Consider the following 26175-nt stretch of genomic DNA (forward strand, 5'->3'; position numbering starts at 1 on the left):
GCCTCCCTGCTCCCGCCTCCCAGCTGCTCCTCCCTCCCACATCCCCTCATATGGATGCAGCGCAGCGGCCGCGTGCAGCGGGCACGTCGCTGGCACGCCTAAGGCAAGCCCGTCTGCACCCATCCGCGCCTGGACCGCGCCCAGCGTCAGGACCCCTGGCCCCCACAAACACCACAACGCCTGCCTCTGCTACGACTCCAGCACCCTCCACGCACTCAATGCCGGACGATCACGCACCTGCTGCCTGGCCACCCCGAAGCGCACCCAAGGACCCTTCTCTTGCCGGAACTGCAGCTTCACCAGCATCCGGCCCACCAACCCACCCACCGAAGAACCCAACTTCCTCAGATGCATCCTGCTCAACACCCGCTCCGCCCGCAAACACGCCGTCGAACTCTGGGACCTACTTGACACCAACGCCCCAGACGTCGCCTTCCTGACGGAGACCTGGCTGAACCCCTCCTCGGCACCCGACATCGCCATAGCCATCCCAGAAGGCTACAAGATCACCTGCAAGGACCGCACCAATGGAGTAGGAGGAGGAATTGCCATCGTCCCCAGAAACACTCTCAAAATCTCAACAGACACCGACGACACCCTCAGCACCGCTGAACACCTCCACTTCCAGATCCACACTGACCCCAACACCACCCTCAGAAGTACCCTCGTCTACAGAACCCCCAGACCGTGACCGCAGTTCAGCGACTCCATCGCCGACCTCATCAGCACAGCTGCCCTCGCCTCCATGGACTACATCCTCCTCGGGTACCTGAACTTCCACCTCGAGAACAACAACGACTCCAACTCTTCCACCCTGATCGACAACCTCGCCAACCTCTGACTCAGACAAATCGTCACAACACCCACCCACTCCGCCGGCCACACGCTTGACCCCATCTTCTCAGCAAACTCCCACGTCTTCTTCAACCGCACCACTGAACTCCATTGGACCGACCACCGCTGCATCCACTTCACCTTCCGGAAACCCACCACGCACCACCACACCCAGAAGATGCCTCGCCGCCGCTGGAGCAAGATCACCAAGGACCAGCTAACCACCGCCCTCGCCCAGAGCCCACCCGCAGACCCGACCGACCCCGACACCGCAGCCCGCAGCCTCAGACAATGGATCGATGACTGCGCCAACACTCTCGCCCCGCTCAAGAAACCCTCCAACACCCACACCAGCAAGAGAGCCAGCTGGTTCACCGAAGACCTCAAGGCCTCCAAGCGAACCTGCTGAAAACTAGAAAAAAACTGAATCCATGAACGAACACCGGAGAGCTACACAGCCCACAAGAATGCCACCAGCAGACACCACCACCTCATCAGATCCGCCAAAAGGACCTGCTTCAAAGACCGCCTAGACAACAACGCACACAACAGCAAAGAGCTCTTCAACATCGTGAAGGAACTCGCCAACCCCAGCACCAACGACATCCCACCATCACAAGACCTGTGCCACTCGCTGGCCACCTTCTTCCATCGCAAGATCGCAGACATCCACGACAGCTTCGAGGTCGTCACCACCCCGACAACCACGGAGACACCCGCTCCCACGACCACCACCCGCACCAACCGCCTGGACCAATATCAAAAACAACGACACCATCAAGATCATAAACACCATCCACTCCGATCCCCGGAAGACCCCTGCCCACACCACATCTTCAACAAAGCCAGCAGCACCATCGCTACCGATCTCCGGAAAACCATCAACATCTCCTTCGAGACAGCGACCTTCCCAGAGAGCTGGAAGCACGCCGAGATCAACTCCTTACTCAAAAAATCCAAGGCAAACCCCAAGGACCTCAAGAACTTCCGACCCATCTCCCTGCTCCCGTTCCCGGCGAAGGTCATCGAAAGGCCGTCAACAAACAACTTACCAGCTTCCTCGAGGAGAACATCATCCTGGACCCATCCCAGTCCGGGTTCCGCAGCAACCACAGCACCGAAACTGCCCTCATCGCCGCCACCGACAACATCAGGACCCTGCTCGACAACGGAGAAACCGCGGCCCTCACCCTCCTGGACCTGTCAGCCGCCTTCGACACGGTCTGCACCGCACACTACGAACATGCCTCCACGACACCGGAATCCAAGAGAAGGCCCTGGACTAGACCACCTCCATCCTCTCTGGAAGAACTCAGAGCGTCTGCCTCCCCCCTTCCGCTCCGAAGCCACCAAGATCATCTGCGGCGTACCCCAAGGCTCATCCATCAGCCCAACGTTGTTCAACGTCTACATGGCACCACACGCCCACGTCGCACGATCGCACGACCTCAACCTCATCTCCTACGCTGATGACACCCAGCTGATCCTCTCCCTCACCAAAGACCCCCACACAGCCAAAACCACGAAGGAATAAAGGCCATCGCCGAATGGATGAGAAATAGCCGACTGAAGCTAAACTGGGACAAGACGGAGGTCCTCATCCTCCGATCCACCCCCTTGGCCTGGGACGTCTCCTGGTGGCCGACTGCACTAGGAGCACCCCCTACACCCACCGACCACGCACGCAACCTAGGGGTCATCCCTGACTCCACCCTCTCCATGACGAAGCAGGTCAACGCCGTCTCCTCCGCCTGCTTCAACACCCTCCGCATGCTTCGCAGGATCTTCAAGTGGATCCCCACCGAAACTAGAAGGACAGTCACCCAGGCCCTCGTCAGCAGTAGACTGGACTACGGCAACGCACTCTACGTAGGAGCCCTGGCCAAACTCCTGAAACGGCTCCAACACATCTAGAACGCCTCCGCACGCGTGAACCTCGACGTCCCTCGCCACAGCCACATCACACCCCACCTGAGAGACCTGCACTGGCTCCCCTTCAACAAGAGGATAACCTTCAAGCTTCTCACCCACACACACCAGGCACTCCACGACACCGGACCAGCGTTCCTCAACAGCCGACTCAGCCTCTACACCCCCACCCGCCAGCTCCGCTCCACAGACCACGCCCTTGCCGCCGCCCCCAAATCCGAAGAGTGACCGCCGGCGGCAGATCACTCTCCCACCTCACCGCCAAGACATGGAACACCCTCCTAACCTTCAGGAGACTCCTCAAGACCTGGCTCTTCGAACAGTAGCAACGCCCCCCCCCCAGCACCTTCAGACCCTCACGGGTATGTAGTACGCTTTATAAATGCTATGATTGATTGATTGATTGATGTTTTAGTTCGGGATAACATACCTGTGGCGCGGTGGAGAAGGAGACAGGGAGACAGTGAGTGTTTTGTTGATCACTGCTTTATTTTTAATACAGTGTTTCTAAAGTAAATGCTTTCTTTGTGTGGAAAGTATAAGGTCCTTCTCCCAGGGCACAATCTTTGTTCTCTTTCATCAGAGAACCTTGTCCCGGTGCTTCAGGATGTAGGAGACTGAAGGGATACCTCTGTCAGGCCGATGTCGCACTCAGGGCAAGAGGGGAAAGAAAACAAAAAAAAACAGAAATAAGATTTGGTAAGGAAGGTCTCTGGGGTTTTGCTGAAAAAAGGGGTAAGGGAGTGAGGGACCAGGCACCCGACCAACACCAGCGATTTTCCTACTCCTGTCTAGGAGGTTTTATGCTCTAGATAGCTTTGCCTCTGTATACTGGGCTCAGCTCTTGAGCATATGCGGAACCGCCTGCCCTCAACTCCTGAGCCCCCCTTGCCCCACACGGCCCCCAGTTGTCCCCGTACCTTCTGAAGCCACGACCCTCCTGGGCTGTGGCAGGAAACAGCACGTTGCCGTAGAAGGTCCGGCTCCTTCTCTTCCGGGTCTCCGTCTGGCAGTATCTCGGCGTGCTGGCTTTCTGTTTCCACCTCCACAATGGGGTCACTCCACGGTCCCGTAAGTCCTGGGCTGACGAAGAAGGTCTGGACGTCCCGGTCTCTTCTAGACGCTGCCGTTACTTCCTTCGCTGGGCTCTGACGCGGACTCTTCGTTTCCGAAGTCACTTCCTCTTTGAAGGGGAGGCAGTCATGTGACCAAGTCACATGGTCGGCGTGAGAGGCTTGTTGCTGAGGGAAGGTAAAGGGATAGTGTCCGTCATTAGTGGGAACCGGGGCCTGAAAATAGAGAACGGAATAGGGGGAGAGGTAAGGAGGCAATTGTTTAGGTAGCGTCTCTGAAGAGGAGACATCGTCCGTGGGCAGCTCCTCGTCACAGTACCTTTAAGCTTCGAGGACTAGCAATTATATTTAAATGCAAATTCTTCTGAATCTCAAAAAAAACTCCCCTTCAGTGTTTTTTAACCAATAATTGTTACTGCTTTTGGGGAGAGTGTGAGTACATGGGGTTCTGATGGAGTACCGAACAGTCATCAGATTGCCAAATGCCTGGCATTGTACCCTTTTCCTTTCCATGAGCTCTAAATCCGCACCCTTCCGCAGCCCCTTTTTCCTGCCCCTGACCTTAAAACCGCCCCTGCATGAACCCTGTTTTCCTAGCCATGAACCCTAAAACCGCCCCCTGCTGCTGTCATAACTCGCATGACCATTACAATGCATACTTTGCAAAGAACATGGCTTTATTACATAGGTCTGATTTCGTAGTAAAGGCGTGCGTGGTGAAGGCATATTTGTGGTAAATGATTAGTTGTAACGGACATGCGTGCTAAAGGCATGTTCATTGTAGAGAATGTGTGGTAATGGTCATTCGTGGTTAAGACCATGTTGTAATGGCTGTCTCCCTATTATTATTAGACTCAATCATTGTTTCTTCATATACATTGTAAATTCATGTAGTACAAATGTATTATGTACACCAATATACAGCAGTACATCAATATATTAACACTGGTGCCACCACACGATCGCTCAAAATTATTACTATGCACTCATTGCAGGGATCTGGGGAGGCGCAGAATCCTCTTCACAAAATAAGTTTATAACTCCATTGTCCTGGTAGGTAAATCATTATCAGTTGCATAGCTAGACCTTGTGCCACCCATGGCGATCCCTGCGTGCCGCCCATGGCAACCGCATGTAAGAGCGGGGTTGCGATTTCTGCAACGTCTGCAGTTAAGAGTGGGGGGGAGGCTGCCACCCCCAAGACACAGGCAGCCCAGGGTGGACCACTTCCCTCTGCCCTTCCCCTGCTATGGCACTGATCCTTATCTTTCAATTTATAACATGCCAGACAAAACCATCAATTGTATTTCATATCTTACTGCAAAAGAGAAGTTTAAAAGCACACATAATCCAGCATTCCATACTCAAATGTTCCTTTATAATGTGGCCAGTGTATGCCACGCCACATGTTGATTCAGACCCTCAGCCACCTTTTTGGCCATCCAAATCCATCTATTCTCATTCTTGGTGAGCTGGGAATCCACATCATCCCTGCGCCTAGAGCATTTGACCACATCCAGGACAAACTATTTCATTGCATAGGGTGCATATGCCATGCCTACATAGTGGTCAACTATGTACAACTCTACAATGTATCCGTGACTGGGTCACAGTGGTCGAGTTTGGTGAGTCCGATGTTGTTCATGCTGCCATGGAGGTTGGAAGGGATGATGTCATTGTGGTTGTCTAGATGGAAGTTGACGTAGCTGAGGAAAATGTTGCTGTTGAAGACTATAGCCAGGGGCGCGATGAAGTCGCTGATGAAGTTGCAGAAGGCTGAAAGTGTTCCTGGAGGATGGTAGGCAAGGGTGCCCCTGAAGGTGGTTTTGCTCTCTGTTTGGAGCCGGAAGTTTATGGTGTGCAATGGCAAGGGTGATGTCGTCATTTGTGGTAGTGTAATAGATCTATTCCATGTGTGTGATGGCAGTCCCTCCACCAGGCCTGTTGATGTGGTTGTGGTGGGTGATCTTGTATCTTTCGGATATTGCGGCAGCGATGTCAGGTGGGGTTGAACAAGGTCTCTAAGAGGAAGAGGACATCAAGTGTGAGGGTGGGGAAGAGGTCCCAAATCTCAGTGGTGTGTTTACATAGTGAGTGTGTGGAGAAGGGCGCATGTGAGTTGATGTTTTTATTCAGGTGGTATCTGTGGTGTGTTTGGGTGGGGCTGGTCTGTGGGCTGGTGTGTGGGCTGTGACAGGTGAAGTGACAGTAGGTGCAGGTCAAAGGTTCTATTGTGAAGCCTGGTCGGTTTAATGGCAGTGTTTGTTGCAGTTTCCATTGTTGAGGGTGTAGAGCTTGGTGATAGTGAATCCTCTGTGGGGCGGGAAGATATGGGTTGTAGCACTGGGCGCCGTTGAGGCACTAAGGAGCGCGGATGGGTGCAGACGGGCTTGCCTTTGGTGTACCAGCAGATAGTACGCTGCGCGGCCACGCTGCAGTCTCCATTAAGTAGGTCCTGGGAGGTGGGTGGGGCGCAGTGATTGGGAAGAGGAGGCAGGAAGGCGCACAGGAAGGCAGGTAAGGAGCAGAGGGTGGGAGGGGAGAAGCAGTTGAACGGCGGAGGGGGCTGGGAGTGAGAGGGGGTCAAGAGAGAGTAACAAAGGTGATAAAAATAAGTAGTGAAAGTACGCAGAGAACAGTGGCAATAGTAATTAGAAAAGGGAGGCAAAAGTATCAGAAAAAAGGCAGCAGAAGTAGTAGAAAAACAAGGCAAAAGCAGCAGAAAAAGGTGGCAAAAGTAGAAGGAAAAGGTGGGGAAAATAATCCGAAAAAGGAAGCAAAAGTAGAGAGACAGTGGCAAAAGCAGCAGAAAAAGGAGGCAAAAATGGCAGAAAAAAAGTGGCAAAGTGAGCTGAAAAAGGTTGCAGAGTTAGCAGAAAAGGTGGCAAAATGAGAAAAAGCAGGAAGGTGGGAATCAGAAACAGAAGTGAAGAGGAACGGAGGATAAGAGAGGTGGCGGTGGTTGCTGGTTCAGCGGACTGCTGGATCTGAAAGTGCCCTGACAGGTCAGAGGCAAGTCCAGGTAAGTGGGGAGCCTTGGCACTTGCTCAACTGGGTTGCGCTGCAGCCACCATTAAAAGTAGGTACTGGGAGTGGTGCGGTGGGTGGGGCTTCCAGAGTCGGGAAGGAGAGCAGGAAGACGCACAGGAGAGCAGGTAAGGCGCAGGAGAGGTGAGAAGGTGGGAATGGGTAAATAGCAAAGGGGTTGAGGGTGACAGAGGGTCAAAAGGGAGCGACAAAGGTGGCAAAAGAAGGCATCGAAAGTATGCAGAGACAATTGGCAACAGTAATCAGAAAAATGAGGCAAAAGTATCAGAAAGAAGTAGCAGCAGAAAGGTGAGGCCCAAGTAGCAGAAACGGAAGGCAGAAGTAGCAGAAAAAAGGCAGCAAAAGTAGCAGAATGAAGGAGGCAAAAGTGGCAGGAAAAAGTGGCAAAAGTATCAAGAAAAGAGGGAAAAAGTAATCAAAAAAAGTAGGCAAAAGTACCAGGAAGATGGTGGCATAAGTACCAGAAACAAGGAGGCAAAATTGGGAGAAAAAGTTGGCAAAGTTAGCTGAAGAAGGTGGCAGATTTGGCAGAAAAGATGGCAAAAAGAGAAAAAGCGGGAAGGTTAAAAGTGGTCACAGACAAAGTGGAGCGGAGGAGGAGAGAGGACAGAGGAGGAAGCACATGCTGGTTCAGCAGAGCGCTGGGTCCGAAAGGGCCTTAACTGGTCAGAAGACCAGTTAAGGTAAGTGGGCAGCTTGACTTAGTCTAGCCTAGCCTGTAGTAGGGAAGGGAAGGCAGAAAACCTGAGCACTTCAAAGATAATCCTCTAGACGTTTCTCCCACTTCAAAGAAGGAACCGAGTGTAAATATTGGACCTCAGACAGCAACTCTTCAGCACACTTTTGGACCTGTGCAAGACTGCCAGGAAGAAAGACTGCTGTGCTGCTGAAGTGACTGTCACTCTGCTGCACATGCCTCCTATGTGTCGATTTTGCAGTGTGCAACAACAAAATGCCTAAAGAGTACAGTCGTTGTAGCCTTCCAATGGCCAATGTAGCATGCGTTCAGTAGATCAGGGAGAATTGTGTGTTTACAGAATCTCTGAAAACACAAGTCTAATATAAAAAAAATACACGTTGAAAGGGAGACCGTCTAGTGAGCTGTCAGACACAGGTTCCTAAGGAACGTTCGTCCTACCACATGGCCTGACATCAGTTTGTAGTTTCTGAAACAGTGGAATTACAGATGTCATTGGCCAGTCTAGGGTCTGGCCATCCCAGGGTCTCACCGACTGAAAAAACACATTGCAGTCTCTTGCAAAGAGTTCCAGGAAAGTGTCAGTATACAGCAGCTAAAAGTACTGGAAGACTAATGGCCATCATCAAAGAAGGTTCACATATTAACACATGCATGATGGTGCTCTCTTTGTGTTAACATCAGTAATTACAGAGGATCCCCTCAATCACGTACTTCTGGATGTACTAATATTATGATATTATTATGAATGTGACTAAAAGCGGGTCTTGGGCTCTCAGCTGTCTCAGCATTCCTTGCCAAATTGTTAGAATAAGAAGTAGCAATCGCATTACAGCAGTACCTTCAAGATACAACTTTGTTAATGATCGATTACCTGGTCTCAGGCCCCTTCACAGAACTAAAACAGTGTCAATAAAAGGCCCTATGTTTTTTTTCTGTTTGCTGCTGTCCATTTGGGAGGAAGCTTTGGAAGCCCATACCATGCAAAACCTCTTTGCTGCATTCCACACCAATGGCTATATCACATTGGTGAGGGTTTTCTGATTAAGAATGGATAGGGAGACTTCATTGGTGTTCTTGCCTTCATTCAGTTTAGGATAGATTATGGGAATAGCATTTACCTGGGATCTTTTGTTTTATGACGTAAGTGTCTTCAACTGATTTAAAACGCACCCACTTGACAGCTCCCTAGCTGAAAAAAATGTCTAATACTGTCCATTAAGTGGTGTACTCTTGTACCCTCCTTACGTGGCCTCTAAATTTAACTGACATCTTTCTACCCCTACTCTACGGTGTGGTGATCAATCTCTGCTCCATATTCTTCCTCACAATATACTTTCATGGGATACAGCCTTCTTGATAGATGCCTGTAGGCTTTGGAACTTTCTCTCACTGCATCATCTTTCCTAATCTTCTTTGGAAATTCTCAGAAGTCAGCTAAAACCCTGCCTTTTTACGTCTCGGCTTGACAGCGCATGCGCTGTCTCTTCCAGACATTATATTTACAGTTAGTGGGCTACAGCCCGCCCATAGACTTACCATTTGTTAGCTTCAATTTCGCTCTCTCATATCTTTCGTTCCCGTTTGTCATGGCATGCATGCTTCATGCCTCCTCTTGTGTTTGGCCCTCCCCAAGCACATCCACTGCTTTCATTTTTGGGGCTACTTTTTATTTGTGTTTCAGCACTCCATATGAGTGTTAATGTTTGAAGTTGCTCCTCTCCCCTACTACTCTTCCCTCATTTGTGTTGCTTCTTTTCTGCTCCCAGCCACCCAATCCCTTTTGCGTATTTTCCCTCTCACGTCCTGCCCCTGTCCATTTCTTCTTTACCAACTCCTCCATCCCCCCATCCATGTTTGGATTTTCCCCTGTCCGTCTCTTTTCTACTTACGGCCCCTTCTGCGTTATCTAGGACCATACCCAGCAGGCAGACAGAGTGATGAGCTCCATTTTGTTTTTTACTGAGGCACAAAATCAACCTGAAGGTATTGGAGTGCTTTACATGAGAAACAGTTACATTACACAAGGACAAATCCATTTTAGGTTCCGGCTACACAGCTCGTGCGCGATCTCTTCTCCCCCCCATGTTGAGTTCCTTTGTCCCGCCCCTTCTGCCACACAATAAAGTGCTGTGACATGGTCAGCATCATAGCACTTTCCCGTGATATTAAGCCATGCTGAACTGCAGACGTGCTGCTATACAACATGGCTTAAAGACATTCACATTCACAATGCCAATAGCTCTCGCATTGCTGAGACCTATTGGCTTTACCAGTGCTTGTTTATCAATGGTATCCGTATTCACTTCAGCCCATAGATTTTTACCCTCATGAAGCTCTCTGTGATAGTGCTCTTTACAAAAAACACATAGCATAGCATAGCCTATTTACTACCTAGACAAACTCAAAACGTAGTTTTTAACACTGTCCAAGACACTTTTTAAAATTTCTTTTTAAAAAAAAAGTTTTGCAACAAATATCCAGCATAACATATACAGTAGATGGGTAGACACATGTTTAATATTGGAATTAAGGTAGCATATAGATACTTAACAGTGTCCGGAACAACATAAATCACAGTAGGCATTTTACACATTAACCATTTGCAACAGAACCACAGATGCTATCCAGAACTTTATCTGAGTAGATATGGTACATTATACTGGCTGTAGAGTATGTATGCGTCATGAAGAGGCGGCCGGAAGTCAAGTATTGTGTTCAACTGCTGGCATAGCGTGTAGTGTTCATAGCATCAATCGGGTGTTCCAAGAGATACGCCTTCAGGGGGGCCCAAATGTCACGAGGACGTGAAGTGAGAGGAAGGAGTTCAGCAGATGTGTATGTTTGTTCCTGCCAGAATAACATGTCTTTAATCCACTCCTTAAATTTTGGTGACGTGCCTCGCCCCCATCTACACGCTATTTTCTTTTTAGCCAATAGGAGACCAAATGAGACAAATTTGCGTTGTGCTGCGACTAAGTTTTCCGTGTAGCCTAGTAGGGTCAGCATGGGAGATAACTGGAGCTTCAAGGAAGTCATCTGCTCTAGGCCTGGGCGAAAATTCCGTTCCGCTTGCAGAAATTGCGATAATTTGACATTTTCGCGTTCGGCGGAGAGCGCGAAAATGTAAACATTTCCGCAATCCGCATCTTACCGGAAATTTTTTTCTTCCTCCGCTGTAAAAAAATACATTCTCGCGTGCGCTCGATCGCCTTACCTGAATCCCTGCGTTCGCCGAAAAGTTGCGTTCTCCACGAGATGTTAGATTGTTGGTAGCCATTTCCGCGACAGTTCGCGCCTGCATTAACGTCATTTGTCGCGCGATCGCGTCACTCGTCGCGCGATCACGTCTTTCTTCTCGCGATCATGCACCGCGAGAGTATGAGATGATTGAGATCGCGGACACGTCATATCGAACGCAAGCAGGCGGGACAAGTGAAAACAAGATGGCTGCGCCCGTGAGCAACCGCATGGGTAAGTTGGCGAGCCGCGATCATGCAGAAAATACCGCGAACGGGCGGGAAAAAAACTTCTGCGTCTTCGCGATATTTCCGCGTGTTTGCGTAGATTTTTAACATTTTCGCGATAGTTTGCGAAAGTGAATTCCGCAAATTCCGCCAACCCCTAATCTGCTCCAACGCTGCAATCACTTGTCGCCAGTAAGCTTGGACAGCATGACATTCCCAGGCCAGGTGCAGGAAGTCTGCCGCCCCCATACCACACCTATCGCAATTATCATTATCACATGGTTTATATCTACACATTTGGACCGGGGTGTAGTATGTGTGGTGCAGAAATGTGTAATGTGTGATGCGTAAGCGGCTACTAGAGGAGACCTGCTCTGTCTGAGTACAACAATAATCCCATTGCCTATCAGTAATGTCATGTCCCATTTCAGCAGCCCATTTGTCTCTAGCAGCACAAGAGGCCAAGGTTGGGCTGATGTATAGGCTGTGATATACTTTAGAAACTAAATGTGAGGCAGTGTCTGTGCGTAGTATTGTACGTAATGGGGCAACCTCTTGGGGTTCCAGTGGATATGAGGGGGTAAACTCTTTAATGCCTTGTCGCACTCTGACGTATAGGAAAATATCCATGGGGGAGGGTGGTTGCTTTGAAAAGAGTTGTTGGAGTGTGCAGAATTTCCCATTTAAATAAAGATCTCCTCAGCAAGTGATGTCGTATTTAGCTTTAGTTTTTTTAAAGGTACCTTCCTGTAAGACTGGCATTTTGGGGTGGTAGACCAAGGGAAGCAGAGGTGATATAACATGGGGGCTTGTAGACGTCTAGCAATGTGCTGCCATGCTTTCACCATGCAGTCGACCGATGATGGTTCAGCCACCAGAGGGGTAGTTGTGGTCATTATGGCACCTTCCAACGGAACAGGATCCGCCAACCAATGCTCGGTTTCCACGTGAGGTGTGTATCTAGGGGCGTGGAGCCAATAATGGGCATAATGAGCCTGTGCACAGAGGTAATAGAGTTCAAAATTAGGGATGTCCAACTGTTCCTGGGAATAAGGTCTAGTAAGTGTTTTCCACTGCAGCCGAGGTTGTTTGCCACCCCATGTCAGTCGGATTAACTCCGAGCGAAGTGTGGAGAAGAAATTCCTGCCCGGGTTATACAGAATATTTAGAAAGAGGTATAATAATTAGGTGAGGATGACCATTTTTATGAGAGAGGTACGACCGGCCATGGAAAGTGGGAGAGCAACCCATCTTGTTATACCTCTTATTATATTATCCAATGCTCTGCCATAGTTGAGCCGCAGAATTTCTGCACCATTCTATGGGAAAATCAGGGGTAAACGCTGTTGCCGAGGTAGCGAGGGGAAAAATCTGTGATTTTGCCCAATTAATATTAATGCCGGAGAGTCTCCCCAATCGCACAAATTCTTGAAGCAGTGAATTGAGGTTATGAAGAGGTTCTCTGACGTATAGGGTATTGTCTTCAGCATTGAGAGGAAAGAGTACTGGGCGGAGGAAGCAGCGTAATGCCTTATCCTGATGGTGTTGCCTAATTTTGGCCGCAAGAGGCTCTATTGCTAGCGCTAAGAGAAGTGGGGAGAGCGGGCAACCCTGCCGGTATCCCCGAGTAATAGAGAAGGAGGAGGAAGTGTGTCCATTAATTAGAACCTTTGCTTCCGGAGTGGTGTACAAGAGACGTATCCATGACAAGAAACCTTTCGGGAGCCCCATACATTGGAGAATGACGAATAAGTAGTCCCATTTAACGGAAACAAAGGCCTTAGTGGCGTCTAAGAAGACCGCCACTAGTGCCAACTGTGGATCTACATTTTGTAGGATGGAAAAAAAAGTGCGAAGATTATATGATGTTCCCCTACCTGGAATAAAAACCAGCCTGATCCGGAAGGACTAATATCTCCATCAGGAGGCTGAGTCTGTCAGCAAGTATTTTGGCGAGGATTTTTGCGTCGTTATTAATTAGAGAAAGGGGGCGATGTGAGTCACATGTGTTCGCAGGTTTACCAGGTTTCAGGAGAGAGGTAATGAGAGCTTCCCTCATCGAGCCGGGAAGAATCTCCAGTTTCTGAGCCTCCTCGTATACTAGTTTTAGTATTGGGAGCAGTTGATCAATATAGGTTTTATAGAAATTGATGGGGAGTCCATCGGAGCCAGGGGCTTTCCCGATTTCATCTACATTATTGCAACTCTTATCTCATCACTTTCAAGAGGCGCAGCAAGAAACTCTCTCTGAGCGTTCCCCAGCCAGCCAAGAGCTATGTCTTTCAGGTAAGTGGAGAGATCAGGAGGCTCGATTCTGCGAGTGCTATATAAGTCTGCGTAAAAATTGGTGAAGTCATTAAGGGTTTTGAGACTGTCTCTGTGTCGTGCACCAGCATTATCCACAATTTCTAGGATGTAATGGGAGAAGCGGGCCATCGAATTTCCATTGCCAAAGCTCTGCCCGGCCTCTCTCCCACTCCGTACTTACGCCCTCTAAAGTATTTTCCCCGGAATCGAGCTTCACGCTCAGCAGTATCCTTATATTCAGAGAGTTTTTCTCTAAATATTGCCTGTTGAGACCTGGAGGTGTCCTGCCAAAGGCCACCTTCTAAATGTTTCAGATACTCCTCCAGCTTCCGCAGACTGCGTCGGATGTCTCTTAAGACTCCGAAGCTTTTGGCTATGCAAGACCCCCTTATCGTCACTTTGAAGGCCTCCCAAACCGTGTTTATATGTGTAACAGAATCAGAATTTATTTGGAAGAAGACAGTTATTTCTGCGCCAAGTTCAGCCTTGAATGCAGTATCTAGCTGGGCGTCTGGCATGAGTTTCCAACATCTAGGAGTGGCAATCGAATTGGGGGGTGAAATTGTCATACGGACTGGAGCATGATCAGAATAAGTTCTGGCTAAATGCTCAACAGCATTTATCCATGGAACAACACCTCGGGAAACAGCTTAGTAATCTAAACGGGCCCAGGTAGAGTCTACCGCTGTATAGTGTGTGCCTTCTCTCCCGTTAGGGTGAACATGTCTCCACGCATCCGTAATTCCATGAGTGGGGAACATGCTTGCCAATACACCCTGCGCTTTGGTGTAATGGTGAGGGAGCGGGTTAGATCTGTCAGCGGAGGGGCATAATGTAGTGTTAAAGTCTCCCCCCCAGATGATATGAGTGGAGCCTACATTTAGAATTTGCCCCCATAGTGTGGTGAAATAGTCCGGATCATCCACGTAACTACCAGCTAGTGTGACAGACTGTGTATCCAATATACCCCAAAGAATACAGCTCCTACCTATTAAATCATGATAGGTCCCACGATGAAAGGGGTGCTCTTTTTGATAAGGATCACTGTGCCTCTGGAATAGGTAGAGTACAATGAAAAGACTCGGTCTGCAGCCCACCTGCAGGCGAAACCAGGAGCACGGTGCGGGTCAAAGTGTGTCTCTTGCAGCATGGCAATGTGAATTTGATGTCGATCGAGATATGAAAGTATTTGCCTACGCTTCCGGGGAGTTCCCAATCCTCTGACATTCCAAATGAGGAAATTTAACTTTAGTCCCTCAGTATGCAGGTTCATAGCAGAACTACCTTGGTTTATCATTATGTGTTCCTGACTTAAAGCCGTGGATGTGCTTCTCGATGTATGTTTGCATGTCCCTTCTGGAGAATAACAGTGGTGTAAACTTGAATGAACCTTTCCAATCCCTCCCCCTCCCCCAACAGCACCCCAATTGTGCTGGCATTTTGTTGCCCACCCATCTTTCAACTAACCTTCGGCATTGCAGTCCAAATCGAATACCCCAACAGAAAAACGGTAAGGGGAACACCCACGTGGGGTCGCTAGTGGGCAACGAGTTCTCCCTTCTCCCACAGCTGTAAAGACAGCCTCCCAGTGGCAGGGGATAGAGGGGGGGGAAAGGTGCTTGGCATTGTCCTAATTATTAACATATTATATAACGTGCCTGTCAAAAATTAAGTGCATATTTGCTGCGTGTATCACTTATCTGTCTCTCAACATCGACCCAACAAGCAGATCGTCTGGGTAGCCGCGGTATGTTTCTTTCACTGGAAGTAGTCCGCAACCATACGACGCCACTAAGGCCCACAAAGCTAATGATGAGGTGCAAACAAAGACAGGTTTATCAGAAATTGTCTCCAGTATTAAAGTTCTTGACTTTCATATTCAGACAGTTGAGGGAGATGAAGATCTGGAGCGGCGTTCTGTGGTGTCACGGTGTGGTGGATGTTTCTTGACTTTTTGAGAAAGTCATCTACTTGTTGTGGATTTGTGAAGAAATATTGTTGACGTGCCGGCTACATAAGCGCGTATTCAATTTGCGCCTTCCACAGCTTTTGTTTGGCCGGTAGGAATTTACGTCTCGCCTCTTGAACTGCGGCCATAAAATCTGAGTAAATTGTGAAGTCGTTGCCCTCATAGTGGAGTGTCTTTTTCTCTCTAGCCATTTTTAACGCTGTGTCGCAATCTCGGTAGTTAAGGAGAAGGGCTACAATCGGCCGGGTAGTGGTGCCTGGGGGAGGCCTGGGGCCTAGCGATCGATGTGCCCTCTCTACTTTCAGTTGGGAGGAAAAGGCTTCAGCGCCAAAAGTATCTCATAGCAGACGTTCGCCCAGTGTTGGTGCTCTCAGGGATCCCAATGACGCAGATGTTTTTGCAACGACTGCGCGCCTCGAGGTCCTCATTTTTGGCAGCAATGACGTTGAGAAGTTTGTCCATTTGTGCCACATGGGTCGTAGTATCCTCATTGTCAGAGACCTGCCTCCCTGCCTCTTTGATTTGCCCATCATGTTTGTCTACCTTTAGTACTATGAAATCCATGCAACTATTCATGGAGTCCATTTTGCATGAGATGTCCGTGAGGCTGTGTTTCATGGCCAGAAGTAAATCTTTGACATCGTCTTCTTGGGTGGCTGGTGGCGTTTGCGGTTGTTCTTCGTTGGGCTGATCTGGGTCATCCAAACTGGACCTTGTGTTAGCTTTTTTAGTTTCAAAGTGGAGCGTGGATTGTCGACCATCTGCCTTCCCCATTGTAGGGAGAGTGTTTTTGCATTGTAGGTAAAGCAACTAGGAAGGGGAAGGCATGACGGTATCGTGGTGCTAGAAGGTTTGTGAAGAGGATGTAGAATAACACTACCGTCAGTGCTCTGCCCAAAGAGAAACAGGTGAGTGTGATTCCGTCTATTTGCCAGAAACTGATAACTGTTGATGTTCACCTCCTCGAAGGGAGCATTTGACCCGATGATGCGAAGTATGAAGAGACTCTGAACCCCGCTGCACAACTTGACGAAGTGTGCTGATGGAAGGCCGCACCATGCACAGCAGAAGAACGGGTCGAAGCCTCGACAGATATACATCTCTTGGTGGCAGTGGAGCTGGATGTGTCGGTAGCATGGGCATGTGGAGGAACGCTACACTATTCGGAGGGAGCAGGCCTTCGGTGGTAGTGTGCACCGTGTTGTACCGTGTGTTTGTACCAGTGTGTCAGGAGTAGTTTAGCTGACTTTGCTGATTAATTTGTGTACAATCCAAGTAATAGGTGCATTGCAACCGACACAACGGAGTGTGCGAGGATAGGGTTTTGTGTGAGCATTGCTAGTCAGGGGGAACATGGCGGCCAGCTAGGAAGCCGGTCGCGAGCCGCTTTCACTTACCTGCAGGATATGGACTCCCGTTGACAAGTTGTAGCCCTACTTGACGACACCTTTCTGTTAGTCTTCTCTTCCGGGGGTCCAGCGGTGCACTCAGCGGAGTAATTACTCTGTGGAAGTTTGGCTGCTCTGGGAAACTGTGAACGCCGACCTCCGGCCGCTGACCTGGTTACGAGCTGACGCTTAGCGGCTGCGTTTCGGATGTGGCGAGGTGCTGAAGCAGTGAGGAGCACGCCATGAACGCCTCTCACAGCCGAGAACCAGGGGTCGTCTATTTTTGTAGAGTTCTGCCAAAAGATCTGGGAGCAGGTAGGGAGAAGACGCAGCGTGGGGGGGCCACCATAGTGGTACAGGGGAAAAACTGTTGCAGTGGTGAGCCTGTACATGCCCCTAGGTTCGTCGCAACTTTGAACTTGGATGTGTGGCAGATCTGTCTTTGCGCTTCTGAGGGCAGCCGGAGCGCTTGGTGAGACTCGCCGCGCCCGGTGTGTCATCTTTGAGTTGTCTACTTGCCACTGGGTTTGTTTTGGCGGAGACAGTACTCGCTGCCTACGCTGCTCCCTAGCGAGAGCCCAGAGTACTTGCCAGACTGAGGTGTACATTTCCCCTCTAGGTACTTCGGAAGGGGGCCTCGTAGAAGACTTAAGCCTGTTAAAAGGGGATAGGGTAAGGCATGGAGTCTATGGAGTTACCCCTTCAGCAAGATGGGGGTAAAAAAACGCTTCCTAAGTGGGATATCCTGATTCCACTGTGTAAATCACTGTCGGTCCTCCCTACCAGCCTTATTCCAGATAATGAGGCTTTAGTAGGTAAAAGATGTAAACTATGATCTGGCACATTCCTTGGGAGAGAACCTCCTCCCCAACAAGACTCGCAGTCCAGTCAACTTACAGAATAAACACAAGCACAGGAACCTTCAAGTTAATCAGGGAAAGTTAACTCTGTAAAGGAGAGAAAGGAGAGAAAGAAAAAGACCACTCTAGCGCCTGCAAGGGTGACCCCTAGACTTAGATCCTAATTTAAAATCAACATACAGGGTTTTAAGGAAAATTCCGAGCAGGGTGCATCTATACCGGGGGACTCCCTATTACCAAATTCAGCCATCACTATATCTAACAGAGTCTCTCCCTTAAGTGAGTTAGCCACTACACCGAGTGGAGGCAGTCAGGAGGAGGGCGATCGGATAGGTGATGCAGCTCCAGAGGGGGCCCCCTTGGTAGCAAAGGGCTCAGATCAAATACTAGGGATGTTGAGCCAAATGTCTCTGGAGATCAGGGAGTGCTTCTCCACCCCGGAAATTAATCAAAAAAAGATCTAAGACACTTGCACCAGCTTGGAGGAAAACATGTCTGCGCTGGCGCATCGTATGGAGGATCTTGAAAACAAAGTGGGGGACCTGAGGTTGGAGGTGAAGGGTAATACTCAGGAAGTGGTCAGGATGAAGGAAAGAAAAAAGGGATCTTTCAGAAAGGCTGGAGAGACTTGAAAATAACTCCAGGAGAAACAACATCAGGATTCTGGATTTGAGAGAAGGACTGGAAGGAGACAATATTTAAAACTTGTATTATAGAGCTCCTAACTAAAGTTTTCCCGCAGGTAGCCTTGGCGTCTGTTTGGGAAACTGAGATCCAAAGAGTCCATAGGGACCCTTTTAAGTTGAATCCCGGATAGAAGAGGCCTAGGAACATTTTGGTTTATATCCAGTCATACCAGCTTAAAGAACAACTGCTCGGGGCTGCTCTTAAACTCAAGAGTATTCAGGTTCAAGATTCATCGTTCAGAATAAGATCAGGCATATCCTGTATTGCAGAGGGGTAAGCGGATGGACACGCTGAGAGAGCTTGGTGCTCAAGTACAGTTAAGATTACCTGCCTTCTTGAAAGTAATGTGGGCTAACAAGATTTACAATTTTAGACCCCCTGAGGAAGTTGATAGTTTTCTGGCACACAATAAACCTTAGCTAGTTGGCTTTATTTAAACGCCTGAAGGGAGTCCAGTTATTAGTGACAATGAACTGTGTTTCTTTTTTTTTTCTTCAGGTTAGTGAGTTGCGGCTCAAAGTGGCAATTGTTAATTGCCAATTAGTGGTCATGGAGGGTTCCCATGGGTGGGGTGGGAGGGTAGGGGAGTGTGTCACGTGTGTGGGTGGGCAGCATAGGGATTATATTTTTTTAAATCTGTAATAGGGACCTCATGTGACTTAACATGCACCTGTAGATGTACCAAGGGGGGGGATCAGGATAATGACGGGGGATAGATCTAGCCCAGGGGGAGGTGGACGCCTGGAGGCTCTATGTTGTAATGTCAATGGACTAAGAGTTAAGAGAAGGCAGCGCCTGGTAATGCAATACCTAAAAGATAGCCCAGCCAGGATCCTCATGCTTCAAGAGACGCACCTGTTACAGTCTGAATATAAGGCATTGTTTGGTAAGCAAAGATGGGTTGCCAAGATTGTAGCCTCTGATCAACAATGCTGTTCGAAGGGGGTGGCCATAATCCTTAAAACAAATTCAGGAGCAGAGCTGATCAAGACGCAGGCGGTGACAGAGGATGTTGGGTAATAGCTGAGGCCAGGTGTCAATGTGCCAAATACACTTTAGCCAGCTATTATGGCCACAACGAGGACGATATCTCTCTGCTAAATAACCTTTGTCTTGCCCTCGCAGATTTCGAGGCACCCCTGATATTAGGTGGAGACGTTAATGTTCTTTTAAACAATAAATTAGTTAGATCTTCCCCCAGAACACAGATAGCGGCACCATGGGTTAAAGCTCACCTTGCTGCAATACTAAAAAATCGTCATCTTTGTGACGTTTGGCGGAAGAAAATGGGTGATGCTAGGGAGTATTCCTTTTACAGCAAAAAAATGGTCATTACTCCAGAATTTATTACATTTTCATAGAACTCCCGGAACTAGGTAACGTTGGGCTAATTGAATATCTTCCTATTCACCTCTCTGATCATGAGGCTATAGCTCTAAATCTGGAACTTCCCCAGAGCTCACCTTAAGGAGATGGACCCTGAACAGGAGACTTCTCCTTTAACCTTTTATTCCTGGCCTAATAAAGAGGGAAACAGCTATCTTTTTCCAGCATAATTTGGATTCGGCCCCCCTATATCTAGTGTGGGATGCCTTTTAGGCCTGGCTGAGAGGGACTCTGAAGGGCGTAGCCATAGGTTGGGCCAGATCCCAAAAATACAGAGATGGCAGATTTGGAGGGCAGTTAGCAGAAGCTGAGGCAGCTTTAAAGACTGAGCAGGCCCTTGGTATGGAGAAAGAAAGTCTACTAGGGAGGGTTGAAGATCTCCAGTTGAAGTTCAGACTTAAAACGGAAGAGATTATCCTCCAGAAGTGGGAAGTATGTAAAATGAGGGACTTTGATCAAGGTGAGAACTGTGGCAAACTCCTCGCCATGAAGAGCAGAGTAGATAGGTCAAGTAGTTATATTAATAAGATCAAAGTGGGTAACCAGGTTATGGAGGACAAAGGGGATATTGAACAGGCCTTCATGGAATTCTTTCAAGATCTATACCATGAGGATCTATCAGTTGAGGAGGAGGACATAGATTGTTGGCTTACTGGGAAACAGCTTCCTAAGCTGAATTTGGATTCTCAAAAATCACTTATCCAAGATATAACAGGGAGTGAGTTACTTGACATCTTAAATAAAGTTAAGAAAGTGAAAGCTGCTGGACCCAATGCGATCTTAACTGAGGTCTATGTTTTAATGTTTGAAGAAATCATTCTGGTCTGGTTGAAATTGTTCAATGAAATTCTTGGAGGCATCTCCCCTCTACCTGACTCATGGAGAGATGCTGTCATTACATTGATATTGAAACCAGGAAAGGATCCAACCCAGTGCCAATCTTACAGGCCGATATCACTGCTAAACTGTGATTACAAGATCTTTGCAGGGATTTTGAATGCCCGGCCCTGTAAGATCGTGGGGCCTATAGTTTATGGAGATCAAAAGGGATTTCTACCGGGGAGGCAGATGCTGGATTTGGTGTACACCTTAATTGGTGCGGTTGACCCCCCCCTCCCCCACTCAATCATCTCCGTCGACGCAGCAACAGCCTTTGATCAAGTTAACTGGCACTATTTGAATAGGGCCTTGAAGGCTTTTGGCTTTGGCGATATTTTTAGAGGGGTCCTCAGGAGAATCTCCCCGGGCTCAGATCCTGGTTAATGGCAGCCTTACCGCAGAGATCACAATAGAACGTGGTACTAGGCAGGGGTGTCCGTTGTCCCCTATTCTTTTTGATCTGTACATCGAGCCTTTGGCTCAGAGTTTAAGACAGAATGCTGCAAATGGGTTCACGAGAAAATTAGCACTATATGCTGATGATTTGATTCTATTATCATCAAACGTTAATCCTGCTCTAGCTGAGTTACTTGGGGAAGTGGAGGCTTTTGGGAGGTTATCTTGCTATGAGGTTAACAACGATAAAACTGAGATCATGGCCTGGAACATTGTAGTTCAAGGGGTAAGGCTCTCCAAGGAGCTAAGATACCTTGGAGTAATATTAACTCAAGATCTCAGGGATATTCTTAAAATTAATCTGGAGAGAGTCTCAAAAGAGGTGGATGTTTTATGGAAGAGGTGGCAGAATATCCCGCTATCCCTTTATGGGTGGGTCAACCTGGTTAAAATGTGTGTTCTCCCCAAATATGCTTATCTTTTTAATAATATCCCCCTGGAGTTGGAGACAGCTGAATTACTTAAAATACAGGGCAAGATCTCTTAATTTATCTGGGCAGGCAAAGGGATCATGTTGTCCTGGAAAAAACTAAGGCGTAAACTCTCACATGGTGGTTTGAGTCTACCGGATTTCCAGTTGTACTGTTGGACGTATCAATTAAAAAATTGTAGGATGCTACTTCTCAGGCCAGACACTTCCCTGATTGGCAGTATGTTTAAAGCTATGCTGAGGGATGTTGATGAGGTAGGATTTATGTATAAATGTGGTGCCCCCAAATTCTTTTAAAAAGTTCAGCTGAAAATACTGTTTGCGGCCACCAAACTGTGGTCGAACTGTCGGGCCTGTTTGGGACTGCCCTATTATAGTGAATGGGCTCTAGTTTGGGTCTCCTCAGGGACACCAGAGTGCCTTTTGGACACTCTGGCTCAGCCTCTACAGGGCGCAGGTGTCACATACTGGAAAGATGTCGTGGCTGGCAATAAATGTCTCCCCTGGGACTTCTGGAGAAATCTTTCTAATGGAGCCCTCTCCAGATTCAAGTTCTACCAAATTTCATACTGGTGTAGGAACCAACACTGGCCATCCTTAGAGGACAACCCCATGGAAGATGAGTTACAAGACCTGGCTCCAAAAAAGAAGGAAGTAGCACGCTGGTATGATCATCTTCTTGCTGCAGCAGATAGGAAGCTAGAACATCCACACCTGGTCTGGGAAAAGAGCTTGCCGTGCGAGGAGCTGAAAAACCTTTGGCAAGTATCTGTAGACACACTTTACCCGGTGATTAAATCTGCTTCACTAAGAAGAAACCACTTCTTTATGCTCCATAGTATATACTGGTCCCCTCTCAAACTATCCAAAATAAAGGGCAGTGGAGAAGCAAGATCTATGACATGTGGTGCCCAGAAGGCGGACGATATTCATGTGTTTGCAGCCTGCCCATTGATTCAAGAATTTTGGGGCAACGTGGGTAAGACTCTGACCGATGCTCTGGGCATTGAGGTAAGCCCCTCTCTTATCTTGTTTGGCACTGTTTTGTCGCCCGAAGAGGCGCTGGGCTTCACAGGGGTACAGAATCAATTGGAGTTTTGTTTGGTCCTTTTGGCTACGAGGGAGATCTGCAAGTTATGGTGTCTGGTTGGCACCCCTAACATGGAGAGCCTGGTGGAACTCAGTAGGATACTACAGAGATCTAGATCTGAAAGTTAAGAGAGATCAGAACTAGGGCTATTTTGGAATCTGCTAGACCATTAAGATCCTGATTAAGCTACTTTGTAGGGTCCAATGATTATACCGCTTGGTCAGCTCACAACGTGTACTGCGGGTGGAACATTAGCTGAGTTTGGAACCCCCAAGTTATAAGCAGCAGGGGTGGATCAGGCCGAGAGGTTGCTATAGAGGTTGCTATAGCTACAAAGGTCATATGAGGACAAAAAAAAAACCAAAAAGAAAAACGGAGTGTCCGAGGATGGGCTCAGGCCAGCGCGGGACCATTGGATTGCCTCTACCGCCCGGGAAGGATCCAAGCACAATTTGCTTAATGGCGGGACGCTGTGGATCAGCCAGCCCCCATGCCAGGTCCCAGCAGCAGAGATCTCCGCTCCCCATGCCCGCTTCTACGCTGGGGGGAGAGATTAGAGAATGCGTGGCAGTACGGCTATTCCGAGATAGGTAGAAGGAGCTTCAGGCGAGAGATCTGGCGTCAGTGCGCAGGCACCCAAAACAATTGCGCATCAAGGGTCCGGTGGGGTAATGTTAAAACAAATACGCATGGATCTGTGTGGGGTCGGAGATTCCCCTGCGCCCTGCAAAAAGGGTGCGAGCATAGAAATTTTATGCTGTATTTTCACCTTACTGCGTTTATGTCAATGTGGAAGGGTGCAAGCGGTAGACCATACGTTGAAATCCACTGCAGTCAGATAGTCCAGGAGGCCGCGGGTGTCCGCGCGAATCCGCCGGGGCCCATGCACCACGTGGGATCCGCGGGGCTCGCCTAGCGGCAGTGGCCGGGCACACCTCCAGCGATGCACCACGTCAGACCCACTCTCAGAGCGCAGCACGGCTCGGGAGTGTCCCACAGTGCCCTCGGCTGCAGAACTTCAAACCGGAGCTGTGTGTCAGGTTGAGACATGATCGGCAGGCACTTTCATCGATGGTAGTGTGCATGAAAGATGGATTATATAAGGATGATGCCGCCAAGCAGCAAGAGCCTCACAGGCGTGCAGCCATCATGGTCATGCGCCACCTAGCGCCCCTCCTAACTGTCCAAGACACTTTCACTTTTCTGTTGTGCACCAAAATTCGCTGTCCTGTTCTTGCGTTTACTTAATGGCTACAGCTCAGAGATTAGGGCCTTCATTACAACTGGCCCTTTTTTTTTCTTCAATGCCTATGCAAACCTTTGTTTACACAGAGATCGAAATTACAAGTTTTGAGGTTTTTACCACATCCCCTGCAATTTCCCCTAGGTTAATTTCGGCAGATGAAAGTTGCCAAATTTTACTAGACAAAAATGCCTCATAAATACCACCACATACAGATTCCGGTGCGCACAGGACCGTAATCCACATTATGCCTCATTTTGGAGGGAAGAACTTGTAATGAGAGCTAATTATCACAAAGGTAAATTCCGATCCTTGTACTTATTGGATTTTAAAAAGTGTAATAATTTACACATCCTTCAATGATTGCCCTTATTGAGTTCCATAGTGAGGAGCTGTGATCTCTTCTTCCACAGGATTTAAATGGGATGCAGCTCCATACTGCATAACTTCAGAAAGACACGTCGAACGGATATCAGTAGTAACATTGTGTAACTGCTTTTAGGTTTAGGGTCACAGTGGGCATGATAAAATCAGGCAGTTGTGATTACAGCAATCTCATGTTGACAGAGTATACATTGCACCACAACCAATTATTGCTGATTTAGAAGTCAAAGATACTGTGCAATATATGGAAAATTAAAGTGTAACATTAGCTCTCTTCCTCACATCATATTGTTACAACACCGCTATCATGTTGGTCAAATTCCTGTGGTACTTTGACATTTGATACGAAACAGTAATCTGTGCAGTAGGAAAGCTAATATTACCAATAAAATGAAAAGAAATGGTAGTTACTGCCTTGCTGCTGGTGCTCATGTGCTTGCAGCTGGACATGTAGGTCAGGAGAGGTGTCCTGCAGGACATTTTGCTTCAGTGGAGTGAACCAGGATCTGATTGTCCTCATCACCCTGGACAACCCCCACAGGATGTTAGGTTATTTTGGCTACGCCCAGCAGCAGAAGTCCTTGGAGTGCTTCCTGACCCTTCTTCGTAGCAATCTCCACTAGGAAGTACACGCGCACACTTTCTAGCAGTATCCTAATAGATCTCCTGTTTTACCTTGAGACCTAACTGCTGGTCCGCAGAACCATATAACTAAGAGTACTTTCCCAAAATTCTCCTCACCAATGATATCAACTGCCTTCACTGTGTTGTTGATAGTCTCTGCACACCCTCAGCATTTTTGCAGTCTGCAGATTACCACAGGCCATTAAGATAGTTATGGATGGTTTTTACTGTCAAATGAATTGCACAGAAATTACCATTGTTGTTCATTTATACACACGATTGACATGACAGTATGCTAGTGGGGAGTATTTAGGGTAGTCAGTTTCAATCAGAATTTATTTTAAGTGAGTCTATAGTCAGTAATATCTCCTGTGTGGTTCCCATGACTTGCCCCCCCCTTCCCATCATTATATAATGTTAGGCAGGTGTAATTGTATCTCATGTAGAATCTGAAAAACCTCAAATTGAGGAGAAACAACTTAACAAAAGAAAGATAACTCAATTAACAATACATGAAGTAGCATCAATCAATCAATCAGGGAATTGTGAAGCGTGCTACTCACCCATGAGGGTCTCAGGGCACTAAGGGGAGGGGTTGAGGGGGGTGAGCGGCTCCGGTTAGTCAATGAGCCAGGTCTTGTGAGGGTCTTTCTGAAAATGTGCAGAGTGGCGGCACGTCTGATGTCGATCGGGAGCTCGTTCCAGGTCTTAGGCACGATATAGGAGAAGGCTCTTCCACCTGTTCTTGCTCTGCCGATGCGCGTGGCCTCGGCCGGGCGAGGTTGACGGATTGTAGGTTTCTCCTGGGTACGTGGAAGGAGATTCTTTCATTGAGATATTGGGGTCCAGTGTTGTGGAGGCATTTGTAGGCATGGGTGAGTATCTTGAAAGTCACTCTCTTCTTGACGAGGAGCGAGTGGAGGTTTTGCAGGTGTTTGGTGATGTGTTCATGTCAAGGGATGCTGAGGATGAGTCTGGCTGCGGTTTTCTCTATGGTCTGGAATTTGTGGAGCAGAGATTTGATGATCCCAGCTAAGAGAGCCTTACCGTAGTCCAGTCTGCTGTTTCTGAGTGCGTGGGTGACGATCTTTCTTGATTCGGGGGGATCCATTTGAAGGTCTTGCGAAGCATGCAGAGGGTGTTGAAGCAGGTGAAGGCAACGGCATTGATCTGTCGGGTCATGGAGAGGGAGGAGTTGAGTATGATGCCTAGGTTCCGAGCGTGGTCCATGGGGTTGGGGGGGATGCCGAAGGCGGTAAGCCACCAGGTGTTGTTCCATGCAGAGAGGGAGGGTCCGAGGACGAGGACTTCTGTCTTCTCCGAGTTGAGCTTCAGGCAGCTGCTGCTCATCCATGATGCAACCTTCCTTCCTGGAAGCTGAGTCTGGTGGTGGAGGAGGGGTCCTTGGTGAGGGAGAGGGTGAG

At 48.4% G+C, this 26175-nt stretch overlaps 1 protein-coding gene across 1 annotated transcript in view; it reads left to right on the top strand.

Moving 5' to 3' along the window:
* Positions 1-26175, top strand: part of LOC146817360 (CD109 antigen-like) — a 1044213-nt gene that overhangs the window by 710955 nt on the left and 307083 nt on the right. The window lies entirely within an intron of this gene.

The sequence above is a fragment of the Triturus cristatus genome, chromosome 6, assembly GCF_964204655.1.
Source record: "Triturus cristatus chromosome 6, aTriCri1.1, whole genome shotgun sequence".
Taxonomy (NCBI): Eukaryota; Metazoa; Chordata; class Amphibia; order Caudata; family Salamandridae; genus Triturus; species Triturus cristatus.